The sequence below is a fragment of the Euphorbia lathyris genome, chromosome 2, assembly GCF_963576675.1.
Source record: "Euphorbia lathyris chromosome 2, ddEupLath1.1, whole genome shotgun sequence".
Classification (NCBI taxonomy): Eukaryota; Viridiplantae; Streptophyta; class Magnoliopsida; order Malpighiales; family Euphorbiaceae; genus Euphorbia; species Euphorbia lathyris.
In genome coordinates, this window is record NC_088911.1 from 58163460 (window position 1) to 58186546 (window position 23087).

The 23087-nt window shown below is 37.9% G+C and overlaps 1 non-coding gene across 1 annotated transcript; it reads left to right on the forward strand.

Annotated features, from left to right (window-relative positions):
* Window positions 1-10437: 10437 nt before the first annotated feature.
* On the forward strand, window positions 10438-10519 carry TRNAS-UGA (transfer RNA serine (anticodon UGA)). Its single transcript has one exon. It is a non-coding gene; the product is annotated as a tRNA-Ser (tRNA).
* The last annotated feature ends 12568 nt before the right edge of the window (window positions 10520-23087 follow it).

A 23087-nucleotide genomic window follows, 5' to 3' on the forward strand; every position in this document is an offset into this window, starting at 1 on the left:
CTTAGTGGATTTATTTAGGACCTACTACTGGTATATCGGTATTGATTCAACATACAAAACTAACAAGTACAAAATTCCATTTGTTGAAATTGTTGGGATGCCGCCATGCAATAACAACTTTAAGATAGCGTATGCGATAATTAAAGATGAGACTGAACGGAGCTATTGTTGGGTACTGCAGAGGCCGAGGATTTTGATAAGGTTTGATCTTAACCCGTCTGTTATTGTGAGTGATAGGGAGTTGGGGTTGTTGAAGTCAATCGAAGAGGTTTTTCCACATTCAGCACACTTGCTATGCATCTGGTATATAAATAAGGATGTAGAAGATAAAGTCTACAGACTAATGGGAAATGATAAGATACATGCCGGTAAATTCAAGAATGGCAAATGGAGAACGATAATACAATCCCCAACCATTGCTGAATATGAGATAAATCTGAGCAAGATGAGGGATGCAATGTGTAGGTACCAAAATGGTATCTCTTACGTTGAGGAGACGTGGTTGGTGCATAAAGAGAAGTTCGTTATTGATTGGACGATGAATTTCCTACATTTTGGCAACACAACTTCTTATATAGTGGAGAGCGAACATGCGAGTTTAAAGCAATGGCTAAATACCGCCACTGGCTCCCTCAATATGGTATGGTAGAAGGTTCACAAGCAAACAGAATCTCAAGCAACTGATATCAGGTATTAGCATTTGCAATTTGTTCTACTACAGTTAATTAATTTGCATTTATGAATATATTTTATAACAAATAGTATGTATTTCTTCTTATCAGGTACATGCTTGAGCAGTCAAGGCTTCGTAAAAGAGATATGTACTCCAGATTTCCACTGAACTACCTGGTCTTAATATCTCCCATCACTATATGCAGTTGCTCGGTGATGAGTTAGAGCGCATGATAGGTTTGAGTAGTGAATTGAATGTGCATTGCGGTTGTATATTGCGAACCTCTCATCAGATCCCATGTGCATGCGAGCTCAGAAAAGGTTATAATATTAACTATCCGATCAGTATTGAGAGTGTTCACGTGTTCTGGAAAACACTTTTTATTGATTCTGGTCACACTGATAAAATATAGAGTGTAATGATCAGACGGAGGATCAGAGATACTTTCACTCCTTAGTCGTTACAGGTCGATACTGTTTGAGTTCTGTAATGTTCTAGAATGATTCAGTTACGTTTCAATTATATTCAATAATGTTGCAGGTTGATACTATTTGAGTTCTATAATGTTTTAGAATGATTCAGTTACATCAGTTACATCAGTTATATTTAATAAAGTTACAGGTTGATACTGTTTGAGTTCTGTAATGTTCTGGAATGATTTAGTTACATTTCAGTTATGTTCAGTAATGTTACAAGTTGATAATGTTTGAGTTTTGTAATGTCTTGGAATGATTCAGTTACATTTCAGTTATGATCAGTTATGTTACAAGTGGTTAATGTTTGAGTTCTGTAATGTTTTGGAATGATTCAGTTACATTTTAGTTATATTCAGTAATATTATAGGTTAATACTATTTGAGTTTTGTAATGTTCTGGAATAATTCAATTCCATTTCAGTTATATTCAGTAATGTTACAGGTTGATACTGTTTGAGTTCTGTAATGTTCTGAATGATTCAGTTACATTTCAGTTATATTCAGTAATGTTACAAGTTGATACTATTTGAGTTATGTAATGTTTTAGAATGATTCAGTTACATTTCAATTATGTTCAGTAATGTTACAGGTTGATACTGTTTGAGTTCTATAATATTCTATAATGATTCAGTTAAATTTAAGTTATGTTCAGTTATGTTACAGGTGGTTAATGATTGAGTTCTATAATATTCTGGAATGATTCAGTTATGTTTCAGTTATATTCAGTAATGTTACAGGTTGATACTGTTTGAGTTATATAATATCTTAGAATGATTCAGTTATATTTTAGTTATAATTAGTAATGTTACAGGTTGATACTGTTTGAGTTCTATAATATTTTGGAATAATTTAGTTACATTTCCGTTATGTTTAGTAATATTACAAGTGGTTAATGTTTGAATTCTCTAATGTTCTAGAATGATTCAGTTATGTTTCAGTTATATCCAGTAATGTTACAGGTTGATACTGTTTGAGTTCTATAATATTCTAGAATGGTTCAATTACATTTCAGTTATATTCAATAATGTTACAGGTTGATACTGTTTGAGTTCTGTAATATTTTAGAATGATTCAGTTACGTTTCAGTTATGTTCAGTAATGTTACAGGTTGATATTGTTTAAGTTCTATAATGTTCTTAATGATTCAGTTACATTTCAGTTATATTTAGTAATGTTACAGGTTGATACTGTTTGAGTTCTGTAATATTCTGGAATGATTCAGTTACATTTCAGTTATGTTCAGTAATGTTACAAGTTGATACTGTTTGAGTTCTGTAATATTCTAGAATGATTCAGTTAGCTTTTAGTTATGTTCAGTTATGTTACAGGTGGTTAATGTTTGAGTTCTGTAATATTCTGGAATAATTTAGTTATGTTTCGTTTATATTCAGTAATGTTGTAGGTTGATACTGTTTGAGTTATGTAATATTTTGGAATATTTTAGTTACATTCTCGTTATGTTCAGTAATATTACAGGTGGTTAATGTTTGAGTTTTGTAATGTTCTAGAATGATTCAGTTATGTTTCAGTTGAATTAAGTAATGTTACAGGTTGATACTGTTTGAGTCCTGTAATGTTCTAGGATGATTCAATTACGTTTCAGTTATATTCAGTAATGTTATAGGTTGATACTGTTTGAGTTTACTAATGTTCTGGAATGATTCAGTTACATTTCAGTTATATTTAGTAATATTACAGGTTAATACTGTTTGAGTTCTGTAATATTCTGGAATGATTCAGTTATATTTTAGTTATATTCAGTAATGTAACATGTGATTAATGTTTGAGTTCTATAATATTCTGGAATGATTCAGTTGTGTTTCAGTTATATATAGTAATGTTGTAGGTTGATATGGTTTGAGTTTTAAAATATTCTGGAATGATTCCGTTACATTTTAGTTATATTCGGTAATGTTATAGGTTGATATTGTTTGAGTTCTGTAATATTTTGGAATAATTTAGTTACATTTCTATTATGTTCAGTAATATTACAAGTGGTTAATGTTTGAGTTCTGTAATGTTCTAGAATGATTCAGTTATGTTTTAGTTATATTCAGTAATGTTACAGGTTGATACTGTTTGAGTTCTGTAATGTTCTAGAATGATTCAATTACGTTTCAGTTATATTCAGTAATGTTACAGGTTGATACTGTTTGAGTTCTATAATATTCTGGAATGATTCAGTTACGTTTCAGTTATGTTACAGGTTGATACTGTTTGAGTTCTGTAATATTCTGAATGATTCAGTTACGTTTCAGTTATATTCAGTAATGTTACAGGTTGATACTATTTGAGTTTTGTAATATTCTAGAATGATTCAGTTACCTTTCAGTTATGTTCAGTATTGTTACAGGTGGTTAATGTTTGAGTTCTGTAATATTCTGGAATGATTCAGTTATGTTTCGATTATATTCAGCAATGTTGTAGGTTGATACTGTTTGAGTTATGTAATATTTTGGAATAATTTAGTTACATTCCTGTTATGTTCAGTAATATTACATATGGTTAATGTTTGAGTTCTATAATGTTCTAGAATGATTCAGTTATGTTTCAGTTATATTCAGTAATGTTACAGGTTGATATTATTTGAGTTCTGTAATTTTCTAGGATGATTCAATTACATTTCAGTTATATTCAGTAATGTTACAGGTTGATACTGTTTGAGTTCAATAATGTTCTTGAATGATTCAGTTACATTTTAGTTATATTTAGTAATATTACAGGTTGATATTGTTTGAGTTTTGTAATATTCTGGAATGATTCAGTTATGTTCAGTAATGTTACAGGTGATTAATGTTTGAGTTCTGTAATATTCTGGAATGATTCATTTATGTTTCAGTTATATTCAGTAATGTTGTAGGTTGATATTGTTTGAGTTCTAAAATATTCTGGAATGATTCAGTTATATTTTAGTTATATTCGGTAATGTTACAGGTTGATACTGTTTGAGTTCTGTAATATTTTGGAATAATTTAGTTACATTTTTGTTATGTTCAGTAATATTACAAGTGGTTAATGTTTGAGTTCTGTAATGTTCTAGAATGATTCAGTTATGTTCCAGTTATATTCAGTAATGTTACAGGTTGATACTGTTTGAGTTCTGTAATGTTCTAAAATGATTCAATTACATTTCAGTTATATTTAGTAATGTAACAGGTTGATACTATTTGAGTTCTGTAATATTCTGGAATGATTCAGTTACATTTCAGTTATGTTCAGTAATGTTACAGGTTGATACTGTTTGAGTTCTATAATGTTTTGAATGATTCAATTACGTTTCTGTTATATTCAGTAATGTTACAGGTTCATACTATTTGAGTTCTGTAATATTCTAGAATGATTCAGTTACATTTCAGTTATGTTCAGTAATGTTACAGGTTGATACTGTTTAAGTTATGTAATATTTTAGAATGATTTAGTTACCTTTCAGTTATGTTCAGTTATGTTACATGTGGTTAATGTTTGAGTTCTGTAATATTCTAGAATGATTCAGTTATGTTTCAATTATATTCAGTAATGTTGTAGGTTGATACTGTTTGAGTTCTATAATATTTTGGAATGATTCAGTTACATTTTAGTTATATTCAGTAATGTGACAGGTTGATACTGTTTGAGTTCTATAATATTTTGGAATAATTTAGTTACATTTCTGTTATGTTCAGTAATATTACAAGTGGTTAATGTTTGAGTTTTGTAATGTTCTAGAATGATTCAGTTATATTTCAGTTATATTCAGTAATGTTACAGGTTGATACTGCTTGAGTTCTGTAATGTTCTAGAATGATTCAATTACGTTTCAGTTATATTCAGTAATGTTACAGGTTGATACTGTTTGAGTTCTATAATATTCTGGAATGATTTAGTTACGTTTCAGTTATGTCAGTAATGTTACATGTTGATGCTGTTTGAGTTCTGTAATGTTCTGAATGATTCAGTTACATGTCAGTTATATTCAGTAATGTTACAGGTTGATACTGTTTGAGTTCTGTAATATTCTTGATTGATTCAGTTACGTTTTAGTTATGTTTCGTAATGTTATAGGTTGATACTGTTTGAGTTCTATAACATTCTAGAATTATTCAGTTATGTTCAATTATGTTACATGTGGTTAATGTTTGAGTTCTGTAATATTTTGGAATGATTCAGTTATGTTTCAGTTATATTGAGTAATGTTGTAGGTTGATACTGTTTGAGTTCTGTAATATTCTATAATGATTCAGTTACATTTTAGTTATATTCAGTAATGTTACAAGTTGATACTGTTTGAGTTCTGTAATGTTCTGGAATAATTTATTTACGTTTTAGTTATGTTCAGTAATATTACAGGTGGTTAATGTTTGAGTTTTATAATCTTCTAGAATGATTCAGTTACATTTCAGTTATGTTCAGTAATATTATAGGTTGATACTGTTTGAGTTCTGTAATATCCTGAAATGATTCAGTTACATTTAAGTGATGTTCATTAATGTTACAGGTTGATACTGTTTGAGTTCTGTCATATTCTAGAATGATTCAGTTATGTTTCAGTTATATTCAGTAATGTCACAGATTGATACTGTTTGAGTTTTGTAATATTCTGGAATGATTCAGTTATGTTTCAGTTATATTCAGTAATGTTACAGGTTGATACTGTTTGAGTTCTGTAATATTCTGGAATGATTCAATTGCATTTCAGTTATATTCAGTAATGTTACAGGTTGATACTGTTTGAGTTCAATAATGTTCTGGAATGATTCAGTTACATTTCAGTTATGTTTAGTCATGTTACAGGTTGATACTGTTTGAGTTCTGTAATATTCTGGAATGATTCAGTTATATTTCAGTTATGTTTAGTAATGTTACAAGTGATTAATGTTTGAGTTCTGTAATATTCTGGAATGATTCAGTTACGTTTCAGTTATGTTGAGTAATGTTTCATAAATAATAAATAAACCAGGATCAGAAATCAGCAGTGTAAAATATAACCCGTACAAATATAATAAAAAAAACTAAAATACAGTCCCAAATCACTTGGCCAAATGCCAAGCACCCATAATTTGCTCCAACTGTTTTGTGTGCACCGTCGCCTCCTCCTCATCATGCCTTCTCAGCGCTTCCAACACATCTTGCCCCCAATTAGATAACCGACTAACCCACTGACAAAAGAAAAAACACAGTTACTTAGTAAATATCATTTGATATTTGTAAATCAGTAGTTTAAAATCATAATCACTTACAATCTCACTATTCGATCGAGTATGAACTGTCGGTGCGGGTGCACTAATCTTTTGCATGAGACGAGGATGTGAATGACGGGTGGACCAATGCATGTACTGATCATGATAGGCCGACGGAGTCCGAGCCAGAATGAACCAAGATAATGTAAGCACGGACGCCTCGGGAAACGAGTCCCAACAATCCTATGTCATCACAGCTGGCACGTGTACCCGATACCTCAAGCTAGACCAGGGGCGTACGGCCTTGGAAGGCCTCAATATTGGTCTAGGGATGGTCTGCACATAACCCAACTGGCGAAGGCATCTCGCCAATATGTAAGGCTCGATCATATCCCGGTATCGTATCCATCCGGCGTATGTCGTCCTTAGGATACCTGTAATGGCATCAGGACCATACAACATCCATATCACCTACACATTTAAATTAACATACAAGTAAATCAAAATGTTTTAATTGCACTGCTTTTATAATTAAATGGAAATTGTACCTCATTCGCTGTCAATCTATCAATTCGGGCTCGATATGATCTCAACCGATCATCAGTCTTCTCTAACGCGATAGATGGCTATATGGAAGCCCTAGGAACATCAGGGTCGACTGTCACTCCCTCCCGATGAGGCTTGAAGCATGGGAAGTACTTGTAAATCTATGCCTGAAGAAGTTTCAGACAACCCGTGATCTGCCCGCAGTCTCCTCTACTAGAAATACCTAAATGACGATATAGATATGCTAGTGTAGCCGAGCCCTATGAGAATCCAAATGCTCCAGCTGCTGAGTCCTGCACCTCTATCAAACAGGCAGGTCGGATGCGGTCACCACTCTTATCTATGAACAAGGTGGAACCGAACATCAGCCACGTCAAAGCTCTCGCCTGGGTATTGGAATCCGATCTCCTTGACATAAGTCTGTGACGAAAGCCGCATGTAGTCCACTAGATACATAGTGACCAACCTGCAGCTCAGTCCGAGTCAGCCTAAACAAGTCCATGACATATGACTGTAGCTCATGCGGACCCTACTCAGCGGTTACCATGGCCCCATCTACGGGGATACGCAGAATCTGCCACACATCATACTTCAGAATGCTTATCTCCGTAAAAGTCGTAATCACAGACGCATTGATGTGGCCATACATGACAGCTGGAAGATGAGCCAACCCAGATGACTCTATACGCGACTAGAGCTCCTCAGAAGCACCACTGTACCATGACACCAGCCTCCTATAATAAACTGATCTAGTATGGCACTTGAGGATGCCCCTATCCTGTCAGCTCTAGATAGTAGATGCAATATGTCCTAGGAAGCTCGGGATCACAGTACCATCAAATGGAACCCCAGGCCTAGGGCCTTCACGACCTAGTCGTCCTCTATAGCACTCCTAGAGCATTTGTCGCTACCTGAAATTACAGTACACGAATTATATTTGAATCAGAAGTAAATCACGTAATAATAACTAAATTTAGCTAATACAAGAATAAAGATATAATGTAAATTTAAATTTCTTACTAGAAGACAACCCTGCAGTAGAAAAACGCCTGTCTCGACCCCTCGTCACTATGCCAGGGGGTACTGGGACAGTATCAGCACTCAGAGGAGGCATAGAGTCATCTACGTCCATCTCTAAATCATCAGGCTCCTCCTAACGTCCAACACGTGCAGTGTGTGCAGCGTGTGCCCTCTAGGCGTCCCCCATCAATCTATGCTCGGTCCGATTCCTCCGAGCGGAGGCAGTAACAGCACGACTAGATGTATGTCGATGTCCAAAACCACCAGTAGTAATGTCAGCCTGGAAATTAACAAGAAAAGCAATTAACTACATATCCAATCTCTAATAAGTTATCTATCTGAAATTTACTTTTTACATTAATAATGACAAATTACCAAAATATTATTTCCAAGCTTCAATTCAACGTTTTTTATTTTTTTTACTATTTTGGATCCGCCAACGAACGTCCCGACACTAATTGTTTTTAAAAAAATTAAAAAAAATCCAAAATTGGTCTAGGCGAGTGATTCACACCACATGTGCCAGGTCCAAACGGGTGCGGCGCACCAGTCGGTCTTAGGGCCAACTGGTGCGCCGCAACCATTTGGCCCTAGGATGGAACGGGTGCGGCGCACTAGTTGGCCCTAGGGCTAAACGGGTGCGCCATCGTTTCTCTACCTAGGGAGAACGGGCACCGTTCCCATTTTCCCTAAGGTAGAAATGGGTGCACCATCTTGTTCCCTAAGGAAGAAACGGGTGCGCCGTACAGTTCCATCCTAGGGCCGAACGAGTGGCGATCCCGTTTATGCCTTAAGGAAAATGGGTACTTCATCCGTTTTCCCTAGGTGCCGAACGGATGGCGCACCCGTTCAGGCAAAAATCAACGAAACTCGTGTTTTCGAATAAATTTTCAAAAAAAAAACTTACTAGAATACCCATTAAGCCTTTTTCCATCCCGTGTTTTGGTGCCATGACGTTTTAGTGCGGGTTTTTGAAAAACCAAAAAACGTTGAGAGGATTTGAGAGGTTTCTGAATTTTGGATGGAAATTATGAGAAGGGCATAAATGTCCAAAGGAGCGGTGATTAGTAATTAAGGGGTGATAAATAGCAGTTCACATTATATAGATAAATAGCAGTTCACATTATATAATAATCTTCTGTCTGCATATAGTAGGAGGACTTCAATGCTCTACGGGGTGCATATGAAAAGACGGGTCAGGCTCCCATCACTCGCCTTACTAAGGTTTTAGAAATTTTATTGATGATTGTGGTTTGGAAAATATTAACAAAAAACAAGAGCTTTTCATATCAATACGGAGATTTATCCGCTATTAATGTTTAGAGGGAGAAAATAAAGCGGGAGAATGAGAATGTTTAGAAAAAAAATGAAAATAAATTAGAGGGAAATGTGAGAGAATGAAGAGATGGTGAATTCGATATTTTGTTTTTGTTTTGGGATTTGTTTGTGATAATTTTTTTTTTTTGGTAGAAAAGGAAAAGAAAAACGAATAACAACAAACTACCCAGGAATTAGCCTAGGAAAGCTAACCCCAATCCTATCTTCTAAGAGAAGATGAGAGATAAAACTAGGGGAAACAGGAATAATATAGAGTTAATTTATAAAATAAATAACTATAAAAATAAAAATAACTATTTATCATTGACTTTTGACTTTTTTAAACACAGTTAATCAATTTGGATTGACTTTGCTAACGAAATGAACCACGAGATACCAGCTTGCAAACTTTTAAACCACGTAATTTATGTTTAAAAATAACCAAAATCATAAGGTTTATTTTTGTAGACATTATAATCAAGGGTACATTAATGAATTAAGAAGTTAAAATTAGTGATGTATTTTTTGGCTTAATACATCATTTGCCCTTTGAACTTGTCCAAAATGGCTGATTGGCTCCCTGAACTTTTAATGTGTCTCAATAGCCATTTGAACTTGCATAAAATGTTTAGTTAGCCCCCTGAACTTGCGTAAAATATAATCAATTAATAATTCGGTTGTAAAAAAGTAAGTCAAATGCGGAAGGTATGTTACACGTCACTTAGAATGTTATTACATACTTCACAAAATAGATTAAAACATGTTAAAAAATAATTTCTTACTTATTCAACTATAAAACATTTTCTTCTCTAATATTATAATCGCATATCCCGACCTTGGTCGTTTTACTTTTTTAAGATGCGTGCAACATATCTTCCGCATTTAACTTATTTTTTTACAACCGAATGATTAATTGATTATATTTTATGCAAGTTCAGATGGCTAACTGAACATTTTATGCAAGTTCAGAGGGCTATCGAGACACTTTGAAAGTTCATGAGACTATCAAGATACTTTGAACGTTCAGGGGTCAATCAACAATTTTGGACAAGTCCATGGGATGAATGATGTATTAAGTATTTTTTTTTTTAATGGGAAGTTAAAAGTATATATATTTCGCTTTTTTCGAGTGAAAATTGAAGAACTTTTGAGGTTGCCATCGCATATTTGCATTAGTGTGCTTAAAGTAACGCTCCAAGCGTATAGCTGCCATTAATCAATTACAAGTACATTGGAAATCTAGCAATCAAGTCGATATGTCCGAGTGGTTAAGGAGACAGACTTGAAATCTGTTGGGCTTCGCCCGCGCAGGTTCGAACCCTGCTGTCGACGAAATTATTTTTGTTTTTTCTTTCTTTTATTATTAGTTATTACACACAATATAACTTGTTGATGGTGGGCCGTTAGTCCAACCCAATAATATGACTTTTTACTTGTGTCAATTACACGAATATCATAATTAACTACAAAATTATAACTAAATCATATCACCAAACATAATTTTTAATATATCATTATTATTTATATATTATGATTTTATACTATAATTTATAAATTCTAGACTCCAATTCATAAATCATAAACCCTAAAAAATATATTCTAGACTTCTAATTTATAAATTATAATTCTTAAAATATATTAAATATGACTTTTTACTTGGGTCAATTACACGAATATCATAATTAACTACAAAATTACAACTAAGTCATATCACCAAACATAATTTTTAATATGTCATTATTCTTTATATATTATGATTTTATACCATAATTTAAAAACTCTAGACTCCAATTCATAAATCATAAACCCTAAAAAATATATTCTAGACTTCTAATTTATAAATTATAATCCTTAAAATATATTAAAAGTATTGATTTTACTAGTTTGACATAATCCAAAATTATGACTTGACATGATCGTAAATAGTTTTTAAAAGATAAATTTCTATGTAATTTTCCCTTTTTACTTCATGGGGCATCAGAATTAGAGAGATGAGAGCATGGGAGGACATCATTTAAATTTTTTTAGTTTTTTTTTTTTTTTTAGCTAAAAACTGAATAAATTTATGCATGAAGGAATATTGATAAAAGAGAACTAAAAAAATAGGTTCTGAATGTCAAATTATACACTGATTAGATTTCACAAGTAACAAAATTAATTAAGTTTATTATTATTCAATTTGATACTTTGAAATATCAAGCGGTCTCCTAATTATTTAGAAAGTTAGCTATGAAGACAATTGTATATAATACAATTGTTAGATATGAGGTAAACCGCGATATCTGGCGAAAAAACCCTACACCCGCCGCCGCCTCACCTGAAACCTTACACGCCCGAAGCCGCCGCCGCCGCCTCAACTGCTCGTTTTCTGCTTATCTCCGCCACCGTTCCGGTGCCGTCGTGAGTCTTGACCGTCTCTCCTTCGCTGACGGCGTCGTGAGTGCTTGCTCCTGGCCGTAGTGCTGCTCGGCTCCCCCTGCTTCTCTGATCCCGTTTCTTGGTTCTGTGTCCGCCGCCATTGCCGCCTTCCCAGCTTTCACAACCGTACTGAAGTCTTCGTGTCTTCCTCAGGTTTCAGTACTTTCGACTGGGAGCATATCGGCGGTGTTGCTGGAGTCTTCGCGTCCGATTAGGGCGCTCGGGTAAGTTTTCTTTTTCCTTGGTTGCTTGTGCTGCATTAACTGAAGTAGTTGTGGTGTTTGGTGTTTGGTGAGTTCAAGCTTTGGGAAATATCCCCTATGTGCGATTATTGTTCCTGGCTTATTTAGTTTTGTGGGAATTTTATTGGTTTTGCTCTTTGTTTCTTGCCACTGTTTGCTTTGAGTGTTAGCATTGTTTTTGCTGGTTATTGTTTATCTGCTGGAGTACCATTACTGTTGCTGAAACTATAACTGTTATAGCCGGTGTTGAGAAAGCTATCAATAACCTGTCTCTGTCCGATGGAGAGGAGGAGGAACTCGACCTTCAGGGACCATCTTCCAATCCTATTGCCAAAAATGAGGGGTTAACTTTGATTGGCCGTTTCCTTACTGAAAGACCAATAAATTCAGTGGCTATGAAGGCCAGATTGGCTACTATCTGGAGACCGGGTAGGGGAGTGGCAATCTCGGAACTGTCAATCAATAAGTATGTGTTTGAATTTTTCCATGAAGTTGATATGTCTCGTGTTGTGTCGGGAGATCCTTGGTCATTTGATAACCATCTGCTTGTGCTTGCTGTATGGAAGGATGAACCTTCTCCTGAGATGGTTGAACTGAACATTTCAGACTTCTGGGTTCAGATATATGACTTGCCTATAGGTTCTATGTCTGAAGGAGTAGGGAAACAGATTGGGAATTTCATTGGCAAATACCAAGAGTATGATCTCAATAACAACGTTGCGCTACATAGATAGTATATGAGGCTCAGAGTCTCGATTGACATACGGAAACCTCTGAAGAGGATGAAAAAGATTAGGAAAAGTAAGGAGGACTAGGCGTATATATCCTTCAAGTATGAGAGATTGGGAACCTTTTGTTATATATGTGGTCTGTTAGGACACACTGATAGATACTGTGAGAAGATTTTCACAATGAAGCCTGAGGAGATTACCAATGAGTGGGGGGATTGGCTGAAGGCCCCGGTTCGGAGGGTTGGGGATGCACTGAATGTGAAATGGTTGAGAGAGCCAGGGAGTAAGGCTATGTCTTCAGTTCAGGGTGGCGGGACTGCCAAGGAGGTCACGAGTGCTAATACCTCTAAGGCTGGGGAGTCGGGTGCGAATAAGGACAATATCTAGACGGAACAGCCAGGGGACAGACTGAAGGGTAAGAAGGTTGTGGGTAGTGGAGATGGCAATCCACATAATGCCCAGGAGGTCGAGGCAGTAAACATGACAGTGGATAGTGAAGATGACGGCTTAGAACTGGCAGCGGACCGCAAGAGGAGAAGGGCGGGTCCTGTTTCAATCTTAGTGCAAGCAATAGTGAACAAGCTACAGGGCAAAGGCCCAGATATGACTACCAACTCCCCGAAGGTGACAGTTTCTACAATCCCTGTGGATTCTTCATCTTCTCTTGACATAGAAACGGCACGGCCTAGAGAGCAGGCCTGCCGAGGGATATGAATTGCTTAAGTTGGAACTGCCGAGGGTTGGGGAACTCTCGTGCAGTTCGGTCTTTCGGGGAGCTTGTGAAATCAAGCAAACCGGACGTGGTATTTTTGATTGAAACTCTAGTTACTAGGTCATGTATCGATGTGTTGAATAGAAAATTTGGTTTTAAAAGTTCGTTCTCTGTAGATTGTAGATGGAGAAGTGGAGGGCTTGCCCTATTTTGGAGGAAGTTAGATATGGCTTCGGTAATTTCTTTCTCGGATCACCATATTGAAGTTCAGATGCATGATACTGAGAAGGGTGATTGGAGGATGGTGGGTTTCTATGGGCATGCTAACCGGGCCAACCATGATGGCTCATGAAGTTTACTCAACCAACTGTGCTCCTATTCGATTCTACCTCTGTTGGTCATTGGGGATTTTAACTGTATTCTTTCGGCCTCAGAGAAAGCTGGGGGCCCACCCTACCCGTTTAGTTTGATGAGGAAATTCTAGCTTTCTATGGAGCAAAATCTGCTTCTTGATCTCCCCACACAGGGTAGTCAGAGAGAGGCTGGATAGGGCCCTGGTAACTAGCGCTTGGTTTGACAGATTCCCAAATCATAGGTTGCGTACTTTGATTTCTTCCTACTCTGATCATGCTCCAATATTCCTGGTTTTTGCTATGGCAGTTAGGGATGGGGGGCAGCGTCAGTTCCGCTTTGAACAAGAATGGCTTAGAGATCCGGATTTCAGAGAGTTTGTTCGTACAGGTTGGCTGAGTAGTAGTTGTCGAAATCTCGAAGAAAAGCTGGCGGCATGTGCCAGTAGCATGGAACAATGGGGCAATAAGTATCGCCTGCAGTTTAGAAAGCAGATTGAGGCGTGTAAGAGGAAGCTCGACCGTCTTATTGACAGCAATGCTCCGGTCGATGTTGACCACTTCATTCAGGCCCGTAAAGAACTAAATAGCTTGCTAGATGCTGAAGCCACTCACTGGCAACAAAGGTCTAAGAACTTCTGGTTGCAGGAGGGGGACCAGAATACTAAGTTTTTCCATGCATGTGTCAAGGCTAGGAAACAGAGAAACACCATTCGGCACTTAAAGGATAACAATGGTCTGTGGGTGGAAGGTATGCAGAATCTGGGACCCTTGGCTAGGGACTATTTCTCTGATGTGTTTGCTAGCCCATCCATTTCTTGTTATGATGCTGTTAATGTGCTTGTCCCATTAATCAATGCTGAGATGCAGATTGAGTTGTGTGCCTGTTTTACCCATGAAGAGTTTAAGGTAGCTATGTTCCAAATGCACCCGGATAAATCTCCTGGCCCTGATGGGCTTAATCTGGGCTTCTTCCAGCACTTTTGGGATATTATTGGAGTTGAGGTCGTTAGAGCTTGTATTGGATACCTGGATAGGAAGGAATTCCCACCCCACTTAAATGATACGATTATTGTCTTGATTCCTAAAAATGATAGGCCTGAAGGCATGAAGGATTTTCGCCCTATTTCTCTTTGCAATGTTCTCTACAAGCTAATTGCCAAAGTCCTGGCCAACAGGGTCAAGAAGGTTCTACCATCCCTGATTTCTGAGAACCAATATGCTTTTGTCCCTAGCAGGTCTATCTCTGACAGCATCATGGTGGCCTTTGAGTCCTTACACTTTATGAAGAGAAAGAATAGGGGAAGGATGGGGGAAGTTGCACTGAAGCTTGATATTAGCAAGGCCTATGATATGGTCGATTGGACATTCCTGAGGTTGGTTATGGTAAAATTGGGCTTCCCGGAGATCTAGATTGATTGGATTATGTTGTGTATCTCCTCAGTTGTGTACTCTATTTCAATTAATGGAAAGTTTGTGGGCCCGATTACTCCTGGCAGAGGCCTAAGACAGGGTGATCCTCTCTCCCCTTACCTTTTTATACTGTGTGCCGAAGTCTTATCTAAACTAATCACTAAGGCGGCTGATGAGGGTGCGATTCATGGCTTCCTTATATCTAGGGGAGCTCCCACTATCACCCATTTGTTTTTTGCAGATGATAGCTTTCTGTTCTTCAGAGCTTCCATGGATGAATGTACCAAAATTGGAGCGATTCTGGTCGAATATGAGTCTGCCTCGGGTCAGGCTATTAACCTGCAGAAATCTGGGATTTTCTTTAGCCCTAATGTGGACACTGGGCTGCGCAATGTAGTGTGTGGGTTTCTTCAGGTTTCTAACCCATTGGACACCGGCCGATATCTGGGCCTCCCATCGTTAATTGGGAAGTCCAAAATTGCAATCTTTAGCTTTCTAAAGGACAGACTGCGCAAAAGGTTGAGTGCCTGGACTTTTAGGTTCCTATCTGCTGCAGGTAAGGAAGTGTTGATTAAGGCTGTGGCTCAGGCGTTGCCTACTTTTTGCATGAGTATCTTTAAATTGCCTAAGTCCTTATGCTTGGATCTTGAAAAAATAATGAATTCATTTTCGTGGGGTATGAAACCGGAGGGTAGGCGGTCAATCCATTGGCAGAGCTGGGATCGTCTCTGCAGGCACAAGGGTGAGGGGGGCTTAGGGTTCAGGAGCCTCCAGAAATTTAATCTGGCCTTACTAGGCAAACAGGCTTGGAAGCTTTTGGTCACTCCAAACTCGTTGGTGGGGAAGCTGTTTAAAGCCAAATACTTTCCTAGAGTTCCCTTCCTTTCCTCCAAATTAGGCAATAATCCTAGTTTTGTTTGGGGGAGTGTTTGGAGAGCCATTGAAGTCTTGAAAAGGGGAGTAAGGTGGAGGATCGGCGATGGCAAGTCCATCTCGGTATGGAAGGACCCTTGGTTGAATACTGTTGCCCCTTTTATGGCGCAGAGGAGCTCTGAGGCACAGCAAAGTGACATTAAGGTTGTGGATCTTTTTGTGCAGGGTAGGAAGATTTGGGATAGAGGCAATATTGAGGCTCTGCTATCTGCAGATGATGCCCGCATTGCTTATAGAATGCTCTTGCCTAGCAGAGAGGTTGAGGATGGGATTATGTGGAATTACACCAAGGATGGAATGTATTCGAGTAAATCTGGGTACAGAGTTTTATGTGATGGGTACAGTGGGGATATCCCTGATGCGGGTTGGAGCAGGCTATGGAAATTGCATATTCCACCCAAAATCAAAATGTTTGTATGGAAGCTGGCCTCGGGTTGTGTGGGTACAAGGCACAGGCTAGCAGGACGGGGAATGTCAATCCCAACCCATTGTCCGTTCTGTCATACTGATATTGAGCACGATTACCATCTATTTGTTGGGTGTATCTATGCCCAGGAATGTTGGAACCTATCCGGGATCAATACGGATGTTTTCCAACTTGATTACCTAACGAGTTCGATTTTGCAGGTTTTGGTGTCTATCAACGAGGCGGATTTAACCAAAGTAGCGATGACTCTTTGGGTGATTTGGAACCAAAGAAACCAATTTGTTTGGGAGAGCAAACTCCAATTACCAGAAGTGGCGATCCCTTTAGCCTTCAACTACCTTGCTGCATGGCGACTTGCAAAAGTAAAAGCTTCGGCTCACCAATCTCTTCCGTGTGACACGTCCGAAGGACTTGGCATGTGGGTTACCGTTGCTGCCCGTAGTGCTCTGAATCGGCCTCCTCAAGAGGTGTCAGTGTCACCTCGGCTGGCCGTTGGTTCCTCACTGCCGGGCCTCCTTGCTTCTGATCATCAACGGCCCGCCCCCCTCGATGCGGGTCCCTCCTTGGGTCGACGCCTGCCGGGCGACAACACCACCCCGATGCGACTAAACACTGCTGTCCGTAACTCACTACCACTCGATCACCCTGCGATGCAATCTATGCAAAGGTACAATTTTGCAAACCCCTCCCAAATGCACAACACGACTGCTGTCACGGGTCAGACGTGCAATTGGCGGTGGATTCGGCCCCCGTCTGGTTCCTTAAAATGCAACTGCGATGCATCTTGCTTTCGCAATGAGGGCCGCAGTGGGATTAGAGCCTTGCTCCGTTCCTCCGACAGTTCTTTCATGGCTTGCCGTAGCCGCCTTTTCCCATTCATCGCCGACATCAGGGAGGCTGAAGCGCTTGCCCTTCGCGAAGCCTTGTTTTGGTGTATTTACCTGAACTGTATTAATGTTTGTTTTGAAAGTGATTCTTTAATTACCATTAATAGCATCAAGTCTAATGCGCTATATTATTCTGTTTTTGGTACAATTATTCAGGACTGTAGGGTTATCTTAAGTAGCCGACACGACTTCTCAGTGTCTTTCTCTCCGCGTCTAGCGAACAGGGGGGCCCATGTCATTGCACGGCATGCCATGTCCAATGCTAACGAGTTTGTATCCTTTTTTGCTCCGGTTTGGCTGCAGGAAACTATTGTGTCTAATTTGTGTAATGAATGAGCTCTTCTTTCGTTTCAAAAAAAGACAATTGTATATTATTTCTATCTGGCCTGAATGACCAAATTATTAGATTTAGATTTATTAAAATCTAATGGTGGAAATTCAAATTATTATAATGTATAAATTTAATAAGTCTAGATCGAACGGTGAATCATCATTGTTTACTGATTGTGATAATAATCCTCAATTCCTTTCCATAAATTGACTTAGATCAAAGCGATTTCGCCGTACAATGGCCCCCTTAACATTGTTTTTGTGCATTTATAGATTGCCATATGGACTCTCAGGATTCAACCACATTAGTAATAGAAAAATTATTTTATTATTAGTATGGTAGTAGATATTTTATATAATGATATTTTTTTTATTGTGTAAATAACCATAACTTTATGTTTTATAAGACTTTATCTCATATGTGGTGTATAATGTTTGCCCCATTGTGCAACCATCATTTTTTCTCATTAATATGTATGACCTTATAGGTGATTTCACGCCACCTCAACGGTTTTCATTCCACTCATTAATAAAAATTGACCCACCACATATGCAATGACTAAAATACACTTATCACTCCCAAATAAAAAAAAAGTAAAAATACACGCACTCTCTCTCCCCTTCATTCAACTCTCTCTCTCTCTTTCCTTTTTTCTCTCTAACTCCTCCCTCTCTCTCTTTCTCTCTCTAAAAAGCTAAATAAGTATACCACGTCAATTTCAGCTTCAGTTTTGATTTTTCTTTCAATATTTTTCAAATCAGAATTTGGAGTTTCATCTTCTTCGCTACTCAAACAATCCATGAATCGTTCCATCTCCCACCCATTTCCAACACCACCATCCTCAAGGAAAATAGGCAAACACAGGCACACCGGAAATATAAATTTTATACCTATTTTTCTTAACCCAAGATCCGTTAAGCGTTATTTCATATAAAGAGGGATAGAACAAATACATTTATTGACGATCTATCTACAGTTGCAAACGAATTGCCCACAACTCTTAATCTCGAGTTTTACGAACACAAACAAAACAAACAAGTAAACGATTACAATACAACCGATGAATAGCAATCAAAGGAGATTGCCTCTAATAAATCAACACAAGATCAAAGATAGAGAAAACAGAGATAGAAATTAATCGAATGAAGACGAGAAGAACTTTTATTCCTCTTTTTCATGTTGGCCGAATTCTACACTATCTTAATAGTGTTGGCAGAAATTCCTACACTTGGTGGCTATTAGGGTTAGCCGAAATTCTCGTTAAGGGGCGTATAAATAGCTTCTTGTATCTAAACTCTTGTTAGATAGAATTAGGTTACTTAAGAAGAGTTTTATTCTAAATAATACTCTATTAATATTATCTATAATTATATCTAAATATAATAGATAATATTTATATTATTGATAGGATAATAATTAGAGATATACAATCCTATTAAATCTCTTAACTTATTTATCATATAATTAATTTAACCACAATTATATTCCAGTTATAATTTGTCCAAATAAATTAACTGATATATACATATTAAATGTATATAAATTTCGGCCCCCTTTAATGCATAATTAAAACAATTTTAATCTTCCATTCATTAATTACTATAATGTCCTCTTTTGGTTCCAAGTCTTATGTGTGGCCCATTAGGTTCTTATTGCCACTAGCCGTATACAACTATTGAATTAATTTTCCCAAAAATTATATTCAATCTTTTGTATATCGGAATGAGTGCGCGGACTGTGAATAGCAGAACCGTAAACATTCCTCCAGAGCAATAAGAAGACAGGTTGATTCCGCTGTTTACCTTCCCGCATTAGGTCTAGTATAATTCGATCCTTCATCAACTACATCCTCGAACGAATCTTATGACTATGGATAATGTCAAGTCACATATAGCGAGACGTTTATTTTACTTGTACAGGTAGAGTTAACTCCGAATAGATAGAATAAGTGAAATCTTCATTTCAACTCTTAATCTATCACCTTGCAAGGATTTAGAGTCAAGTCTTCCACAAGCGATCCTTGGATATATCTCCCATTTATCAAGAGTGACGAATGCTCAATCCAATATTAACTATTATGCAATTACTTCGTGTGATACCCAATGCCTGCCTGCACACACACCCCAAGGTCCTCCCTGTTATGGATCGTGTTTGAACAGAGTCAAAGTATCACACTCTACAATCGAGAATCACTAATTAATATTCCTTTGAGTCTAAGGATTACTTATACCTACTAATACCAATGTGATGAACATGTGACATAGGATAAATCCATACATCCTGTTATCTCAAGTCGGGTCCCAAATCCTAATGAACTCCTTCATCGGATCCATGTAACTGTACAGATATCTTCATATCTGAAGCTTGTGAGATCAGCTCTCTGTTCATAACAGATTATTACATGCAAGTCTCAACAGTATTATGTCAATCCCTATTTAAACATATTACTTGACTTAGGGTGGTTATAAGTTTATTAGTTTATTATAAGGTTTGGTCTCACTTCATGCTTGTATGAACACTTTATAATCACTTTAAATAAACTTCGAGATTTTCTTTTATTTGACTTAATTAGTTTTTAAAAGATGATATAAAAGAACAAATGATATAAAAGGTTTTTCAATTTTAAAATTTCACGATGGAGTTAGTTTGTGAATTCTGATTAGGGACAACAGTAATTTATGGAAGCATTAGGTACCAACAAGGCAACAACACTTTAACATTTCAAACCTCAAAAGAGGAAGAGAGAGAGGAGTTAGAGAGAGAAAGTGAAAGATAGAGAGAGAAAGGGAAAGATAAAGAGAGAGTTGAATGAAGGAGAGAGAATGTATCTTTACTTTTTTATTTGGAAGGGATAAGGGTATTTTAGTCATTGTACATGTGATGGATCCATTTTTTTTATTAATGACTGGAATGAAAACTGCCGAGGTAGCGCATTGACTAGTCATTTTTATATGATATATAGTATAGTGTAAGGTAACCTATGAGGTCATACATATTAGTGAGACGAAATGAATGTTGTACACTAAAGTGTGAAATGGAGCAAAAATTGTATACCACATATGAAATTTACCCTTTAATCTCATGGTCATTCATTTCCTTTCTTATCGTTTCCCTTTCTGGATTCTTTTCCATTTCACTTGCGTAAATTAAACGCCCTAAGTATTTAGAAAAGTAAGTATCAAGACAAACTCAACTAAAGTATATTATTCATAATATTTATATTTAAAATTATATTTTAGAAGTTTGAAATTAGTTTATTTATTTAGTGGGCTGCTATATACCGCCATGGTTATACTTTCTATCGCACTTTTTTGATAATTTTGCCCTCCTCATAATTTAAACTCAAAAACTCAAAACTCTCAAATCCTCTCTAGTTTTTTGGATTTTCAAAAAACGCGACCTAAAATGACATGCCGCCAAAGGCAGGAGCGGGTAAAGGCTTCATGAATGCTCCAGTAAGTTTTTTTTGTTTAAAATTACTCTGAAATCACGGGTTCCGCCTCCGAACTGCCCGTTCCACCCGTGGTGGAAACGGCACCCGCCGTTTGTTCCACCGTACGGTGGAACAAATGGCGCTATCATTCCACCATACGGTGGAACAATAGGCGCACTCATTCCACCGTACGGTGGAACGAGCGGCGCATCCGTTCCACCTTACGATGGAACGGTGCGCGCTGCCCGTTCCACCATAAGGTGGAACGGGCACGGCGCCCAGGTCGACCCTATGGCCAACACGAGCGCCGCAAACGTTCGGCCTAGCGGCCGGACGGTTGCGGCGATTTGTTTAGGCAAAAATGGGCCCGGAATTTTATTTTTTTTAAATAACTTCGTTCGACCCGGCCTATAGCAATGCAAAATTATTAAAAAAACCGAAAACCGAGAAATTGAGTATATTTAAATAAAAATGCATTATTTGCTTATATGTGTAAAATGTTTTTGGTTTTACAGGCTGATATTGCTGAGGCCCGTTCTGGACAGAGACATACAAGGTCACGTGTTGTGACTGCCTCTGCCCAGAGGGAACGGGCGGAGCAGATATTGATGGGGGATGCCCAGAGGGCACAGCCTGTGGAGATGGACGAAGATGACTCTATGCCTCCTCAGAGTTCATCCTCTGTGCGAGTACCTACTAAGACCATACCGAGGGGTCGTGACGGACGTTTTGCTTCTACAGCAGGGTCGTCTTCGGGTGAGAAATTTAAATTTAATTATTATTATGTGATTTATTCGTGATTATTATAAAATATACGAATATAATAAATGAGTTTACTGTAATTTCAGGTAGCAGCAAGCGCTCGAGGAGTGATGGAGAGGATGACTGGATCGTGAAGACCCCGGTTCCTGGGGGTCCATCTGATGGTCTTGTGATCCCGAGCTTCCTGGGACATATTGCCAATGCTATCTGGAGCGGGCAGGATAAGGGCCTCCTCAGGTGTCAGACACGATCAGTATATTATGGGAAGCTGTGTGTATGGTACGGTGGTGCTTCTCAGCAGATCCAGAAGCGTATAGAGTCAACTGGATTGTCCTATTTACCCAATATCATGTATGGCCACATCGATGCGCCCCTGATTACGGCCTTTGTGGAGCGGTGGCATCCAGACACGTCATCATTTCACATGCCGTTTGGTGAGATGAGCATTATATTGCATGATGTGTGGCAGATTTTGCGCATCCCCATCAATGGGGCTATGGTGACTGCTGATGCGAGTGTTGAGGAGCTTCAGTCTTGTGTGATGGAGTTGTTTAGTATGACTCGGGAGGAGTTGCTGAAGGGTCACTACTATAATGGTGGTATACGAGCGGCTTCCGTCCTGGATTATTGTCAAGGAGATCGGATTGCTGATGTACAGGCTACTGCTTGGACGTTTCTGATGCTCGGTTGCACATTGTTCGTGGATAAGAGTGGGGACCGCATTCGACCTTCTTGTCTGTTGGAGGTACATGACTCTGTATCTGGAGCCATTGGACTCTCGTGGGGCTCAACTGCACTAGTATATCTATATCGTCATCTAGGTATTGCTAGTAGAGGAGACTACGGGTAGATCACGGGTTGTCTGACACTGCTTTAGGCATGGATTTATGAGTACTTCCCGTCCTTCAGGCCTCAGCGGGAGGGAGTAACATTGGATCCAGCGATGCCGAGGGCTTGCATGTGGCCATCTATACCGTTGGAGAAGAGTGGGGATCGATTGAAATCATATTGCGTCCGGCTTGATAGATTGACTGCTGATGAGGTACAATTTCAATTTAATTAAAAAAACAAAATTCATTTACTTGTATTATTTGTATGTTAATGTTGTTGTATACGTCTGTAGGTGATGTGGATGCCGTATGGTCCTGATGTCATTACGCATACCCCTAGGATGATATACGCCGAATGGATACGTTACAGGGATGTGATCGAGCCGTACATACCGGAGAGATGTCTTCGCTAGCTAGGTTACGTGCAGACC